Below are 15,545 nucleotides of genomic sequence, written 5' to 3'. Positions count from 1 at the left end.
CTTGGAGGACATGGATTCCTCATCACTCAACTTTCTTTAAATAAAAATAAAGCTAAAGAAAGATAAAGGAGGGGAAGTATTACCAAAATGTGCCTTCTTTTTCTTTTCCCCCCCATCACCTCTTTCTTTATCTACTTTATTTATTTATTTATTTTCCTTTGCTTTATATGCAATCATATTTTATTACCAATTGATTATACTACTACTTCCTTCCAGGGACAGCTTTGCACTAACCCTTTTTTGTTAATTTACATTTTAGAATGGAATAATCCAATCCTGACCTTGTCACCAAATTCCACCACTCAGATTTTTAGCTACTCATATTAGTGCCTTTAATTGCGTGTTTTCTTTTCCTTTTTTGCTCTAACATGCTACGTTTGTTTATACATGTGTTTTATTAGGGGGAGTTGTTGGGAATATAGCTTGGAAAACTTCAACTTTTGAATTAATTCTTGATTTCCTTTTCCTTCATTAAATTATAAAAACCTATATAAATATTCAATTATTAATTGGCTTATTTTATATTTTATATTTAATAAAAATATATCTCAATGATCACATGAATCTCAACTTAATTAGTAATTTTATATTTGAGCTGAACATACATGCAACTACGTTAAAATATTTAAAGAAAAAACTTGTTGTTCAATATAGTTTTACTTGACTTGAACATTACTGTGATCTTTATTAAAAAAAATATTACAGCTAAATATGAGAAAGAAAACAAATATAAAAACTTTCCTTTCAAAAACAACAAATATAGAAGCTTCAAGTAATTAGATATGTAAAAAGCCGAAAAAGAAATTGTGTGTTTGCACATTTTTATAAAAAAAAAAAATTGACCGAAATATTGATGGCTATAATCAATAATAAATATTATCTACAAATGCCGATTTTAAGACAATTATTTTGCTTTAGTTAGTTAGACATTGTAGAATATTGATGTTTGAGGAAAATTGAAATGAAAAGTTAGGTTATGACTTAAGAAAATGGGGGACACAAAGGACTTTATGATTTGATTTATAGATCGATTATATATTTTGTCCATTGTAATTTTGCTACTGCTTTATAAAAGCAATAATGTGTATGTATAACGTTGATGGACACATTCTACAATTTTTGACAAATTATCTCTTTGACTGACTTTTGTTCTGGAAAAGTAAAACATTCAACCCATGAGCGCAATCATATCACCCTGCTCAGAATACGGGAAATTTATAAATAAATAAAAATCAATGAAAAATCATGGCATGATGTTAGACCCTACCCTAATTTTTAGTAGTGGCACTGCACTGTTAATAACAACAAAAATTACGGCAAAAAGCATATAAAGTCACGCAATATCAATGAAATGATAAAACGTTACAAGTACAGATAGAAATGAAATAGTAAAATGTTTGTTCTTATATTTTTACATTTACAAAAAAATTATTAATATTTTGTGAAATATTATATCCAATTCATCCACCATACATGCATTTTACTCTAAATATAATTGTCTACACAATATTTTTCATATCAATGCTATAAATATGTTTTACGTGATTAATTTGAAAGAAAGAAAATAAATATTAATAAAATATAAGGTTAAATTATAAAGTTTATCTTATTATAATTGTTCATATTTTTTTTATAAAGGATAATAAAGATGACCCAATGATTGATCACAAATAGTTAAGGTTAAATTGTTCAGATAATATCTGATGGAGTTCGATTGACAAAAATAATTTTTTGTATGTGAAATTTTTTAATTACAATTAATTTGTATTAATTAAAATTTAAATACCACTGGAGTCCGCTTTATGATGAAGTTTGAATAATATACACATAAGGTCCTAATTTCTAACATTGTTTCTGTCATTGCAAAATTAAAAAATGCATTAGAAGGTTATTTTTATTTTCCCCCATCATGCATGAAGATTGTTGGGGAAAAAAAAAAAGCCTTTTCACAGCCTTGCCATGTGAAACAGAAAACTATATATAAAAAATAGACGTGTATGTCTTTAACACCAACACTATGTGTATGTAGGACTATGAATTGTTATAACCTAATCTTTTTGCGCCCCCAATGCTGAGCCCTTCCTGTGATAGATTTTTTTTTTCTTTCTTTGAACGATATCTTACAAGGCATAAATATGAGATTAACCATCCGTTAAAAATAGACGTTGGGTAAAGTCTTCTTTTAAAATGAACAACTCTATGATTCAAACTTTTAGCATTGAATTTAATCTATATATATACTTTTTTTAGGAGGATAATTTATATATACTAAATCGGTGAAAAATATGACATCCTATACAAATTTACTTTATCAATGTTATATCAAGAACAAGAGATTCAACAACAACAAAAAAAAAAAGTGTAGGTCATCTAAACTCAAACTTTTGTTCTTGGTGTATATCTAATTAAACACTAACTTTGTTGACTTTTATAATAAATTATTCTAAAAGTTATATAAAAAATATTTTTTATTGATAGATTATATAAAAAATATTTATATTAATAGTGCATTCCTGTTAAATTCTAAAAATAAATAATATATGAGTTTAATAGACATTCACTAAAATTATAAAATTATTTTATATTATCTTCCTATCACAAATTATTATTGTCATGACTAATAAGATAACTATTTTAAAAATTAAAAAATTTATGGTATTGTTAGATTTTTTTCATAATATATATAGAGACATTGACTTTTGACATTAATGATTTATTATGCTATCATTTTATTACAAATTTTTATATATAATTACTACCTTTAAAATTATATTAATGATGGTTTTCAATTGATTAATAGTATAATATTTTTTCTCTATTGACGGAACATGTTTATATTAAACTTTTAGGCTATGTTTGATTTGCTAAAAAATATGATATTAAACATGATAAATATTTTTGTTTCACGTTTGATTTGAATTTGAGATAACACATATTAAACACATCTGGATATGACAAAAGCTCAACTTTTATTAACTAGAAAATCATGAGACAACTTTTGTCTTAGGTATAAAGTATTTAAAAAACACGCATATCTTGTCGTCTATTAGCTAGTTGTAACAACCTTATTATGTCGTGTATTTTTTAATTTGATCACATTATTTACTAGTTAGCTTACTTGTATATATTTTGTATTTTGAATTTACATAATATATAACAATAATGTAAATTATATTGAGAAGGATATTTTAATAAATTTTATACTATTTTGATCAAACAATGTACATGATAAAAAGTTGCTCAAGTATTTGTATGTGTTGTTCCCTCTATCCTGCATAATGTGTATCAAGTTCACCCTTATATATTGATTAATAGATGACATGATAATTATTATTTTTTGTTTAGACCACAGGTATAATTTATTGAAGGTGATGTTTGAACTGAGTAGAATCATTAAGATTATGTTTGATAAAATTAGTTAAAAAATTAGTTAAAAGCGGTAAAATTATCTAAAAGCTGAAAAATTATTTTTATTTGACAACTGAAAGTTAGAAATTGAAAATTGAAAAACTAACTTATTAAATAATAAATATGTAGTAAAACTAGTTGTTAAAGTAGTTGAAAAGTGTAAAATAATAAAAAATATTAAAATCATAATTTATTAAAAAGGATAACTAAAAATTTAGATAAATCTATTGAGGATAAAAATGATAAAAAATATACAAATCTAAAAGATAAAAGTTGTCATTTTAAAAACACCAAAAATTATTAAGATTTTTTTTTACCGAACAATCAAGTAAACTTTGTAACTAATAAAAAAATTAAAAACTAACTCAAATATTTTGTGAAACATAATCTAATTACATATTATTTTATTTACACAGTTGCAACCGAATTCATAATAAATATAATTTTTAATTAAAACAATTACAAAAATCAATAATTTTGACATACGTGACAAATACATTCATTCAATTTCATTGCAATAAACTATATTTAGGTTTCTTGTAATAATATTTTTTTTTATTGATTACACTTTTCTTCCACGAGACACAATCATATTAAGATGAATATAATTATTATGAATGAAAAAAAAAATACTTAACACAATTGTATATATCCAAACCTCAAACTCAAAATTACTTATTAATAAAATTGAAATAACTTTATATTGGTTGATCCATGCATTTAATTTAGTATGAATTTTAATCTACCTTATCCAACTCATTGGACATAAAAACTATTCCTTTTGTTTCCCTTTTTCTCTTTGTTTCTTTCTTTTGTTTTTTGTTTGGAAATGTGGGATTGATTATCTTTTTGAGTGAAATTTCTAAAGAGGGTTGCACGAATTAGTTTAAATAATAATAATAATAAAAGTGTTACTGAAATAGCAAGCTAAGCTACATAGCAGAGGGTGTCCTGTGGCCAAAATTACCCTGTGTGATTGATCAACGAATGGTCGATATCTTTAAGAGAATCTTTGCCTGTCAAAATATGGCCACCAATAGAATGTTAGGGTTGACAACGAAAACAACAGGTGTCAGGTTCATCTTCCATTTTCAACCTTTTTGTTTACTTCTCACACTTTACACAGCTAGCTGTGAATAATTAGTTTCGTTGTAAAGAAATTAGAACAGAAGAACGTGATGATAAGAGATCTTCAATTTTGTTTCTGCTTAAGATTTGGATTTGAATTTAGCTGTCCCAAAATATAAACAAGACGGGTTTTTATTTATTTAATTTATTTTAAAAAAAATAAGGGATGTGACATTTTATGACATTAGATTGAGAATCCCAAACTAGTTATATCTGCTTTCCTTTTCTTCCGTCTCTTTCTTTGTATATATTCGCTGTCTTTCAACTGCATTGCTACATAACTTGATATCACTTTCAAATTCACACCTTTCATACAGATACAAATTGTTGCAATTATTTGTGAACTTGTAAAGTTTTGAACAATACAAACAAATCTGATGTGATTTTTTCTTAGTAAGGGGGCAGGAAAATATATGTTACTAAATCATTTTTAATTAGTTGGGCGGTAGTATGATACCTTTATTTTCAACACAAGAATAATTAAGTATTAGATTCTGTAGTCTAATGTTGAAGTTTCTGGTCAAAAAGGTAATAGCTTTAAGGACACTTTAAATAATTAAATGTAGAGTCATATTATTTTAATATTAAAAATTAACATTTCAAAGATCACATGAGCAGTAGTACAGTGAGAGTGTGAGACACACGCACGGACTATAACAGGAAGCGTATAAGCAAACCCTCAGATACGTACGTGGCCTATAGAAAATCAAGTGAGAAAAAAAAAAGTGAAAAACAGGAAACAAAAGGAGATTTGCATAAAGCAAAATAATGTGAAAGATAGAAAAGTAATGAAAAAGTTAATTCTTTTCTTTCTTGGAAAATTAATTTAATAAATGGAGGAATGAAAGTCACCTCTACCTTCCTCAACGGTTTGGGAGACAAACTTTTTGAAGGAAATAAAAGGCGATTTATTTTTTAAAAACCTATTTTCCATCTTTACCCCCATCTTTTATACTTTTTTTTTGTTTATAAATAAATATGCTTATTTCTTACAAAAGTTTTGCAATGTATCTGTCAAGCCTAAAGATAACTTTTTCACGTTCGATCTCTTGCTTTCTCCTTTCTTTGAAACATGTTGACACTCATAAGTTAGATTTTGTTTCTTAAGAAAATTACTTTATATATATAAATGCACTAGAGGTGCTGAAATAATTACAAAAAAGTTTGAAGGCAGCCACCATGGCTATATAGTATTAACGATAAAAGTGGGAAATGCATGTATATGACCCACCCCGTTACAAATCTTCAGTTTAAAGCGATTTGATGGATGTAGTAAATGAGTTACTGATCAATTCTTTTAATGCTTTGTAATTGGTTATATATAAACTATCGGGAGACAAATAACCAACTAACTTTCTCTCCAAAATGTTTATACATACATAATTAATTACTCACTACATGCACGAGTAATTTAACTAACTCAATTATAAAAATAAAATAAAATTGGACTTTTTTTTTATCAAGTTACATTTCATTTGCCTTATTATTTGGTGAATATTCTAAAATGACAAATAATGTAATTAAAATACTATATTTTATTGTGTATAATTTTCCGTTTATGAACTAATTTTTAGAATTAAATTATTTGAGACTTAAATATTAAGAGGATATTATAGTATGTCATATAGCTATTGTCTTTGTGACGATTAAATCATGGTCACTTGATATCAGATAATTATTGAATTATTTAGAGATGTTTAATTCTTGATGTAAAATAATATATTAAGGATTTTACATTGACTAGTATTGTCAGCAAAATAATTTATATAAGTGAGACAACTCTTATTGTATGAGTTAATTTTTAGGATTAAGTTATACTTAAATCCTAAATTCTAAAATTATTTACCTTTTCTTCAAATGAAGAATATATATATATATCATCAAAGCTTATCCTAATTAATTTTATTGGACCTATATCAAACTACCTGTTATTAAGTCATTATTAAACCACCACAGGTCCGATGTTGTGGAGAGATATAGTTGAGATCTCATATTGAGTAAAGCTCATTCAGAAAGTTTTTCATTATGCTCTCTGAAGGAGAATTCGATGAGTTGAAAACCCCATCAGAAAAATAAATTGGTGTTAAATGTTGCTTACAGCCGAGAACATCATGTATGCAATGTTAAATATCTTATTTTACATTGCTCCTAATTCAAGTTACTCTCAAGCTTTCTAAATTTGCTAACCATTTTTGGGTCACTTTTTGAATGCTAAGTTTATTTCTTAATATCTTTCGAGTTGGACAAATGTTTAAAGGGTACCAATTCGACTCCCTTTTTTTAAAACTAAACTCGTCATTTTATTGATATCAATGCTTAACCTTTTGGGTGGAGTACACTTAACATTGTTAGAGCATTTGAGCTGCCAGTGAAGCTAAAATAAAAATTCTTTTAGCAGTGACACTATCAGATGTATTAAGCGGAAATCGAATTCTTCTATACAAACTTGTGTCACTAATTGAGTTATTCCAACTGATTTATTTTTTTTACTTAATATGCCCTGCATAAAATATGCATCGCGCTTATAATGTTCTTTGCTACATTTTCAATCATGAAGCTTTATAAGAGATGGTTCCATGGTTGGTTGTCTTATCCTTCGAAGGTGCACGTAATCTAGTCAGATTATGTTAAATTCAAAGTTTTATTTCTTTCAAAAAGGGCCTGACTAATTTTGATGGGGTCTTGCTGATGAAAAATATTCTGCCAACTAACTTGTCCTACAGGAAAACAATTATGAAGAAGGAACATGTTCTAGTCTTAATTAAAATTATTGTGTGTGTTTTAGTTATATAATTATTGTGTGTTTTAATTGATTTTTTAAAATATATTTTTACAATATTTCAAAATATATTAGAATACACCTACTTATCAAAAACCCAATTTCAGCTAAACATTCATAGATACACTTAATACTTATAAAACGCAGTGATACTCTTGTACGATTAAGGGTGCATTTTTCTTACAGCTTCTTTTGAAAAAAATAATTCTTTTTAAAAATAATCACTATTTTAGTAGAAATTAATATATTTATTAAATATAACATATTTATTGAATTCGATAAATGAAATGACTCTATATTATATTAAAATGTAACTTTTTAACTGGATTTATATATATATATATATATATATATATATATATATATATATATATTAAAAAATATTATTTAACAAAAGTAGTTATATCAAAATTTAATGCGTACTTGTGCGCGTGTGTGTGTATATATATTTCATGATTTCTATTTGACTGATTTAAATTTGATTGAAACTTTTAATTTTTATATTTCGATTGTGAAAAAACTAAAGCACAAAATTATAATTATAAATTGAATTCCAATTTTCATTAGAGTGGTGGTAACGCAAGTATTAAGATAATATTTAATTAATTTTATTAATACAATATCTAGAGAAATAGACAATTTATTAAGTAAATTATACTCACGTATTTTTTGCAAATTGTATTTAATACCTCTCAGTTAACAGTACAGTCGTTAACGGCATTATAGCAAAGGGTAGTACTAAATAGGCCTAAGTGGTCGAAATGAAAGATTGAATTTTGCAAAAATGTAGTTTTTTGTTATATTTTTTTTATTCATGTATTGTAATTTAGGTTTAAATCGGTATTTCTCAATGAAGAAAAAATTGTAATGATTTTTACACTCTGCAATTGAGTGGTAGGAGGGTTTGTGCCCTTTACCATATATTATTTTTCGCGTGAAATGATTATCGAAAGAAATGATGAGAACACACTTTATACCGAATGTAATGATTTAATCTCATAACACATTTATGTGTCTAAAGTAATGAAATAGTGAAGGAATCGTACTTGCACACCCCTGCACCTCTTGTGCTCTTGGAAGACTATTTCAAAAGCTACCCTTGAATTTGATTGCGTGGTGGGCTAGGGTTTCCGCGACCATTTGTCATTTGATTTCTTTTTGGAAAGATAAGTGATTGTCCTTGCTCCTTTGAATCACCTTATTGGTCCTATTCTCATGGAAGAGGGGGATTCAAGGGTCAATGATGTTTACCATAATTACATTAGGAATTTTAACAATCTGAAAAGGCCTGTCACATTGTAGAGCATTTGTTTTCTCCTGTTCCCATCCCAAATATATGGTAGTTGATCTTAAAGGAGTTATATATAGAGTGTTTAACATAATTCAAACTAATATTTAAAGTTTATAAAATAATCCCTTATTATATTAATTAGTGTATGATGTAATTGAATAAATTATTTTATTTCTTAAATATATTATTAAGAGTTTGATCGTTTTTTTTGGATGTGCGTATGAAAAAATTATTTATTAAGATAAATAAATCTTAATATTTCAAGTGATTAGTTCTTGATTCCCATTTGAGGATATCACTGACTCGGATCACCCAAAAACAAAAAACAATTGCTTATTTTAAGAACCTTTTAAATTAAACTATATTAAATACGCACCAAATCTTCGAACAAAAAGGTTTTGTTGCTAATAGCTAGCCTGTTCAAATTAAGTTCAGATATTATTTTAGGACCCAACAAGGCACTGGAAAAATAAATGTCCTATCGAAGAGGCTTTTCTCTTTTTAGACATACTTTTCTATAATTTATTTTTGGTGGATATATATTTTTCTATAATTATTTTCATAATTATCAAAATGAATTGAGCTAGCTATTCTTAAAATTTAAATTTAAATTTAACTATAAGGTGCTTACGTTAATTTTAACTTTGAAGAAAATATGAATTTATTTTACTTGGTTTCTTCTTTTACAAGTATTTACAGGGAAAAAAAATCCAAACAAGTTAGCTATGTTTGGTGATCAGTAGTAGGGTTTCAAACTCTCTCCAACTGGTTCTGGAACCAAGAAAATAACAAAGCTTCAGCTTACTACCTTCGGGATTAATTATTATGTTAATTTCAAGTGCATTTTTGTTTTATGAGGTGGAATATAACGAGGGAGTAAGTGAATATTCGTATGGTTGTTAGAATTGGAGTGCCCTGTGGGACTTTTTTTCAGTTGTAAGGTCGATCTGTTAACAATAGTAAGAATTTAATCAGAGATATACGATTGGTCCAATATTAAAAAAAAGAAAGATAAAATTATCACAAATTTAAATTAATAATAATAATAATTAACATTTAATAATAAAAAAATTAAAAATTTAACAAACTCTACTAGGTTATCTTGTTCTCTAGTCAAATCTTACAACACGCACTCCTCTCCTTTCCATATGTATATAGCTATTTTGGATTAACATTCATAATCAACTTTATGTGTGTAGAAATAACATGTTTAGTTCAACTTCTTTAATTCATTCCATTCCATATCTAAAGTACTTTGGTTGGGGTTTCGTACCAGACTCTGACTCGTTGCGATTGCTGTTGGTAAGTAGTACTTTGTTTCGAAAGTTTTAATGAAAATAAAAAATACAGACTAAGTATGATGTATCTTTATAATTATTTTTATCTCATAACTATTTTTTAATTTTGAATCAAATAATATAAAGATATATAAATACTACGCGATATTTAGAGTTTCAATATTAACCACGGGAAAAATTAATATTTGGGAAAAAATCTCAACAATTATCCATTAGTTGAGACACTGTTCTCCATCAACTACATGTCATAGATGATTTGTTGGTCCAAAAAGGCATCACCCCATCACCCATCAGTCATCACCCATCAATACAACAAAGCCAAATTACAAGTCATTACTTAACTTGCAAATTAAGAAGCAAAACTTTTATAGGACGTGAAATAAAGCATCATGATATGCGCTAAATGATATTGATTAATTTAATTAATTTTACGTGACAAATATTAATATTCACCGACTCTTGAGTATAAGATATCTCTCATAATGTCACTTCAGCTTAAGATATGCATATGAATGATAAAAGAAGGGGCAAATTGTTCCTTTTGATTGTTTTTCTCCTTTATGGGGCATAGTGCTTAGTGCTTAGTCAGTTTTTTGCCCCCGCCATGTTGTATGGCTATTCAACACTGAGTCTTGTAACTGAACCCCTATAAAAATTAGTAAACAACTAACGTCCCCACCCCTACTACTCTACAATATTCCTTTTCCCACATATTAATAATTGTTTATATTATTGTAAAAGATTTTCCTCTTTTATTTTTTAATCTTTAATTACTTGTTTCGAAATAAATTAATAAACTCATAATACATTTTATTACTGGATTAAATATTCACATATCATTTAAAATAAAAATATATTAAAGTTAGAAATATTTTATCTCACTCTTTAAATACTTTTAAATTTTGCATTCCATAATTGTAATTCACTTTAACTATTATTCATTATTTTTACTATCTTAAAAATTAAAAAATACAACTTTGCAATAGGTAATGTTAATCAATACAATATGACTTTTTTATGAGTTTTTTTTTTTTTGGTATACAATAATCATGTTGAGGTTTGAATCCATGATCTTATGTGTATTACATTAACTCTATATCATTAGACTGATCCCAGTAGGTAATTAGGTATAACAATAAGTTCTTTAATGCCTTAATTTTTTAATGCTATCCAAAATGAACAAAAATGGGCAATCAATGAAAATATTTTTTTTAATCTAGAGAGATTTTAATTCTCGTTAGACGACAAAAAGTCACTTTACTTAAATTTAATTAATTTAATTTATATCTACTTAATTTTTTTTACATATACAAATTTAATATGATTTGATCTCGTTAATTAATATGATGTGGTATTAGGGTAAATTCACATTAGATGTATGCGTAAAATGTTTTGCCTTCACAATACATATAAATTAAACTAAAAAAAACAATTATATTTGGACTTCACATTTTTTTAAAAATAAAAACATGAAAATCTTAATATAAAATGTAATTGTTGTTATTGAACTGATATTAAATTATTTTAAAATGTAGCTAACAACAACTTTTTAAAACTTTATAGATAACAATAAGGGTTAAATATTGTGGTGGTAAGCAAGTACTTCCTTATAAAGAGGTGTGAACCTGGGATATGACAATTGTCGGGAGCAATTCGCAATGAATATTTCTCTTTTGAAAAAAAAAGTCAGACAACTCAATCAATAATAAGAAAAATTAAAGGATTTTTTGTTTTAAAAAAATCATGTATACACATTATATCGATTGCTGATTACTCATTATTTATTGAAATTCCTTAAATTTTTCTTTAAAGTAAATAATCATTTTAACTCTTAGTCTTGACTGTGGTTAATGAGTTATTCTTACAGTACTTTAAATGAAAATTTATTAATCAAAGAATATTAGCCCTGGCTAGAAATAAAAGGCCAACGATTATAAAGAAAAAAAAAAGGTTGGACTGCGTGAAAAAAAGAATGGTAGAGAATGTGTATGCGTGTGAAAGATAATTGGAGGATGGAGTAAAAACTTTGTTTGTTATAGCTGATATGTGTTAAGGAGAAATATGTCAAAGAAAAAAGGTAGATATATACAACGGTTTTTGGTGACAATAGTTAATAGAAATGAATGGTTCTATATAACTCAAGATATAACAAAATGTCTTTGCGGTTTATTATTTGTAAAGACAGTTTACACTTTAGACTATTTTTATATACATAATACTATCTCATTTTAAGATAATTTTCAATTGGTTGGAAAAAAAATTTCGGTAGTAAGATAATAAATTGATAATACTCACATTGTCACACACCGATTTTTCAAAAGGAAAAAATAATAAAAAAGTAATAAAATTTGGGCATAGACCTTTTGCACTTTGAATTAGGGGTGTAAGTGACATAAGTTGAGTTGAATTTGATATATTTTTCAACCTAATTCAATTAAATAATTGGATTGGTGGATTGTTTTTATTTTTTTATTTTGTCAATCAAATCCAATATAATCTAACTTTAATTTTATTGGTTATTAAAAAATGTCACCTTTTTAAAGTCTTGAAAAAAATTAAAGAATTTTTTAAATTAAAAAATAATAAGGATATTTTTCTATTCATAAAATATATTGTATCTCATGTGATAAACAAAAAAGAAAATAAATCATAAATATATAATTACAACATCTTTTATAAAAAAACACATTACCTTAAAATAAATAAATAAAATAAACTCCAAAATAATGTATTATCTTAAAATAAAAAATATTTTTATTGAGAATGAAATGTGTTTAATTTAAGTTTTTTATATTTTTAATTTAATTATATACGGATTTGATTGATTGAGTTGAGTTTTGATGGCCTATCATCCAATCTACTCTTAATTGAGTTCATTATAATAAAATTAAATTAATTCAATGAGTCAATCTAATACACAAAAATTTAATTAGATTAAATTAAATTAAGCGGGTTTGGGATTGGATTCCATTCACTTGCATCCCTCTACTTTGAATGTATGCCTTAAATTGTGTTTTAGGACCAATTAAACAATTGATCTACTTAGTGATTGAAGGTTTAAAACACACACACACAAAAGCAAGCTACATTTGACAAAGAATATCCAACAAAAAAATCTTTGAAAAAGAATAGCTAAACATGTTCAATGAATATGTTAGGCTATAGTATCTGACAAAATCTGACTTCAAAAGTGCTAGCTAGTAGCGAGCACGTTTTGTATCCTACATATTATTGGTTATAGATTTGGCTTTTAAATTAATTTAATTGCAATATTATGGGTGACCGTAAAAAGCCACCGAAGCACATAAACCAAAACTGATTACCAAGACATTTTAAAAAAGAACAGTCGCATTAGCCTTAGAAGCATTGAACGGGTAGACACAGCAGAGCTTTGAAGGATTATATATATATATATATATATATATATATGCATTCAAAGCTATGAAGTAACTATAGTATACTATAGACTATAGAGCTGGTACTATATATTTAAATTTTTGTAAGCTGATCCACAGCTGTCTCTTGTGTGTCAAGTAATTCTTTTAATAGTTACGGAATCACTAACTTACATACTATAAGGGGATAGAAAGAAGAAGCAGCTAGCATTCTACATGTTTCTTGTACATGTAAGAACATCAGAAAAGTTAAATTCCACGGACAATATATTATTGGTAGCAGATGCCAGAGGGGAGAACATGGCACTGGGGACAATAAGGAGGAGGAGGAACAAGACAAACTAATTAGGTTTATAAAATTTATATATATTTGTGTGTATCTGAAATATATACTTAGTAGGTCTTGCTAACTAGGGTCTAAGCATATTGATTAAAGAATTAAAAAAAAATATTTACTATATAAATCATAAAAGTATGAAAAAAATTATAAATAATATAATTTTTAACTTTTCAATAAAAAAGCATTTTCGTTTTAAATTTTTTAACAAATGTGCTCCTGAGGACATGGGTTATCATCTGCGATAATTAATTAGTACTAGTACTAATAATTAACTAATGCGTGTGCTGATCTGCATGTTTCAGTGAAAAAGTACAAATTAATATTAAATGTTAAACACTTGCAACTAATTAACACCCATTTGCCCATTTGAAATGCACCAATTAAAAGGCTAACAAAAATCTGTGTGAGTGTGTGTGAAGAACGAGAGATGAGTCAAAACAGGAGGACTAGTTAGTTGGGTGTGAGAATTAATGGAGTGGTTCTAGAAAAAGCTGGTGCATAAGCTAAGCTAGGCCCGGATTTGGGTATGTAGAAATTGGCAAAGGATTAAGAAGGGAAAGAGAAAAGCAGGGATTAAAAATGGTTAGAGATGGGAAGCTGCTTTATCGTGTAGAGTGTTGGAAGCAACAAGTGTGGGAATCCTGGTGTCAGATTTTATTGGACCCTCCTCTTTCTTCCCCCCTTGGTTTTGTGCACTCATCAGTACTGCCTCTGGCTGCAGTTGCAGTCTTGTGTGTTGTTATATATGCTTCTTCTGCCTCACTAGCTAGCTACCCTCTCTCTTCCTGTTTGTATGCAAGTGTCTCTCACGGTTAGATTCAACTCCATCACACTTCATTAATATTCCTTCCTTCAAATTGTGCAACCCCTTTAAATTTCATCATCATCATTTTATTATATACTACTATACACTAGTACTTAATTAAGAAGACGTAACATATGTCTTCTTTTTACTTAATTAATTCAATTTTGCTTTAATTTTTTGTAATCTAGCTAGCTATATTCAGTTTGGATTGGGCACCTTATAAGTTATAACTTCACACACATATAATAGTATATATATAAGGTTAATTATTTTATTGTAAAGACAAGTTTGAATTGAAGTTGATTATTTATCGGGAGTGTGTAACTATATAGTGTCATTTTAGCATATATATGACCCCCCCTCCTTTTTATGTTAAAGGAAACTTTCTCTGCTTCTATAAGCTAATGCCTCGAATAGCACGTAAACTCTTTCAAGAACACAGCTATTGAATTGGTATTGGTTTTGGTATGTGGATGGTGAGAGTACTGCAGACAAGCATGTGCTGTGCAGCTAGCACTCTCTCAAGCAGGCATGTAGAGAGAGAGAGAGAGAGTGCAATAATGTGCTTACTAGCTAGAAGGGTTTGTTTTGTTTTGTTGGTGATTAGTTCTTGGATTTAACACAAGCAAACACGCATGTTATAGTTATACTATATTGTTTGTTCCCTTCCCATAACGGCAATGGAAAAAGGATTTTATATATATATATATATATATATATATATATATATATATATATATATATAATCCTTTTTCCATTCTTTTGCTCCCCTTTTAAGGAGAAAGGAAATGTTGGTTTGGTAACATTATTATTATTCCGCCGTTTATTTTTTTCTTTTTTCAGCTGCATCAATACAAAACATTCAAACACACTTTGATAAAATATCTCTCTGATGTGGTTCATACTAATAGGTTTTTGTCATGTGTGATACATGTGAGAATGTTTCACAACATTTTATTTTATTTGTTTATTCGTAATTTTGGAAGTTCTAATGTGGTGGTACCCGGGGTCTTCAGACTTTGGCTGACAAATTATTTAAGATCTATATGTATATCCTTCAAGAATTTAAAGAGAAATTCTTATATTATATATATACTCTTA

At 27.1% G+C, this 15,545-nt stretch overlaps 1 long non-coding RNA gene across 1 annotated transcript; it reads left to right on the top strand.

Annotated features, from left to right (window-relative positions):
• The first annotated feature begins 14,009 nt into the window (after window positions 1–14,009).
• Window positions 14,010–15,091, top strand: LOC114401356. The gene is made up of 2 exons (XR_003664256.1): window positions 14,010–14,450; window positions 14,823–15,091. It is a non-coding gene; the product is annotated as an uncharacterized LOC114401356 (long non-coding RNA).
• The last annotated feature ends 454 nt before the right edge of the window (window positions 15,092–15,545 follow it).

Source organism: Glycine soja, chromosome 20, assembly GCF_004193775.1.
Source record: "Glycine soja cultivar W05 chromosome 20, ASM419377v2, whole genome shotgun sequence".
Lineage (NCBI taxonomy): Eukaryota > Viridiplantae > Streptophyta > Magnoliopsida > Fabales > Fabaceae > Glycine > Glycine soja.
The sequence above is the reverse complement of the archived record's forward strand: the minus strand, read 5'-3'. Positions and strand labels throughout refer to the sequence as shown.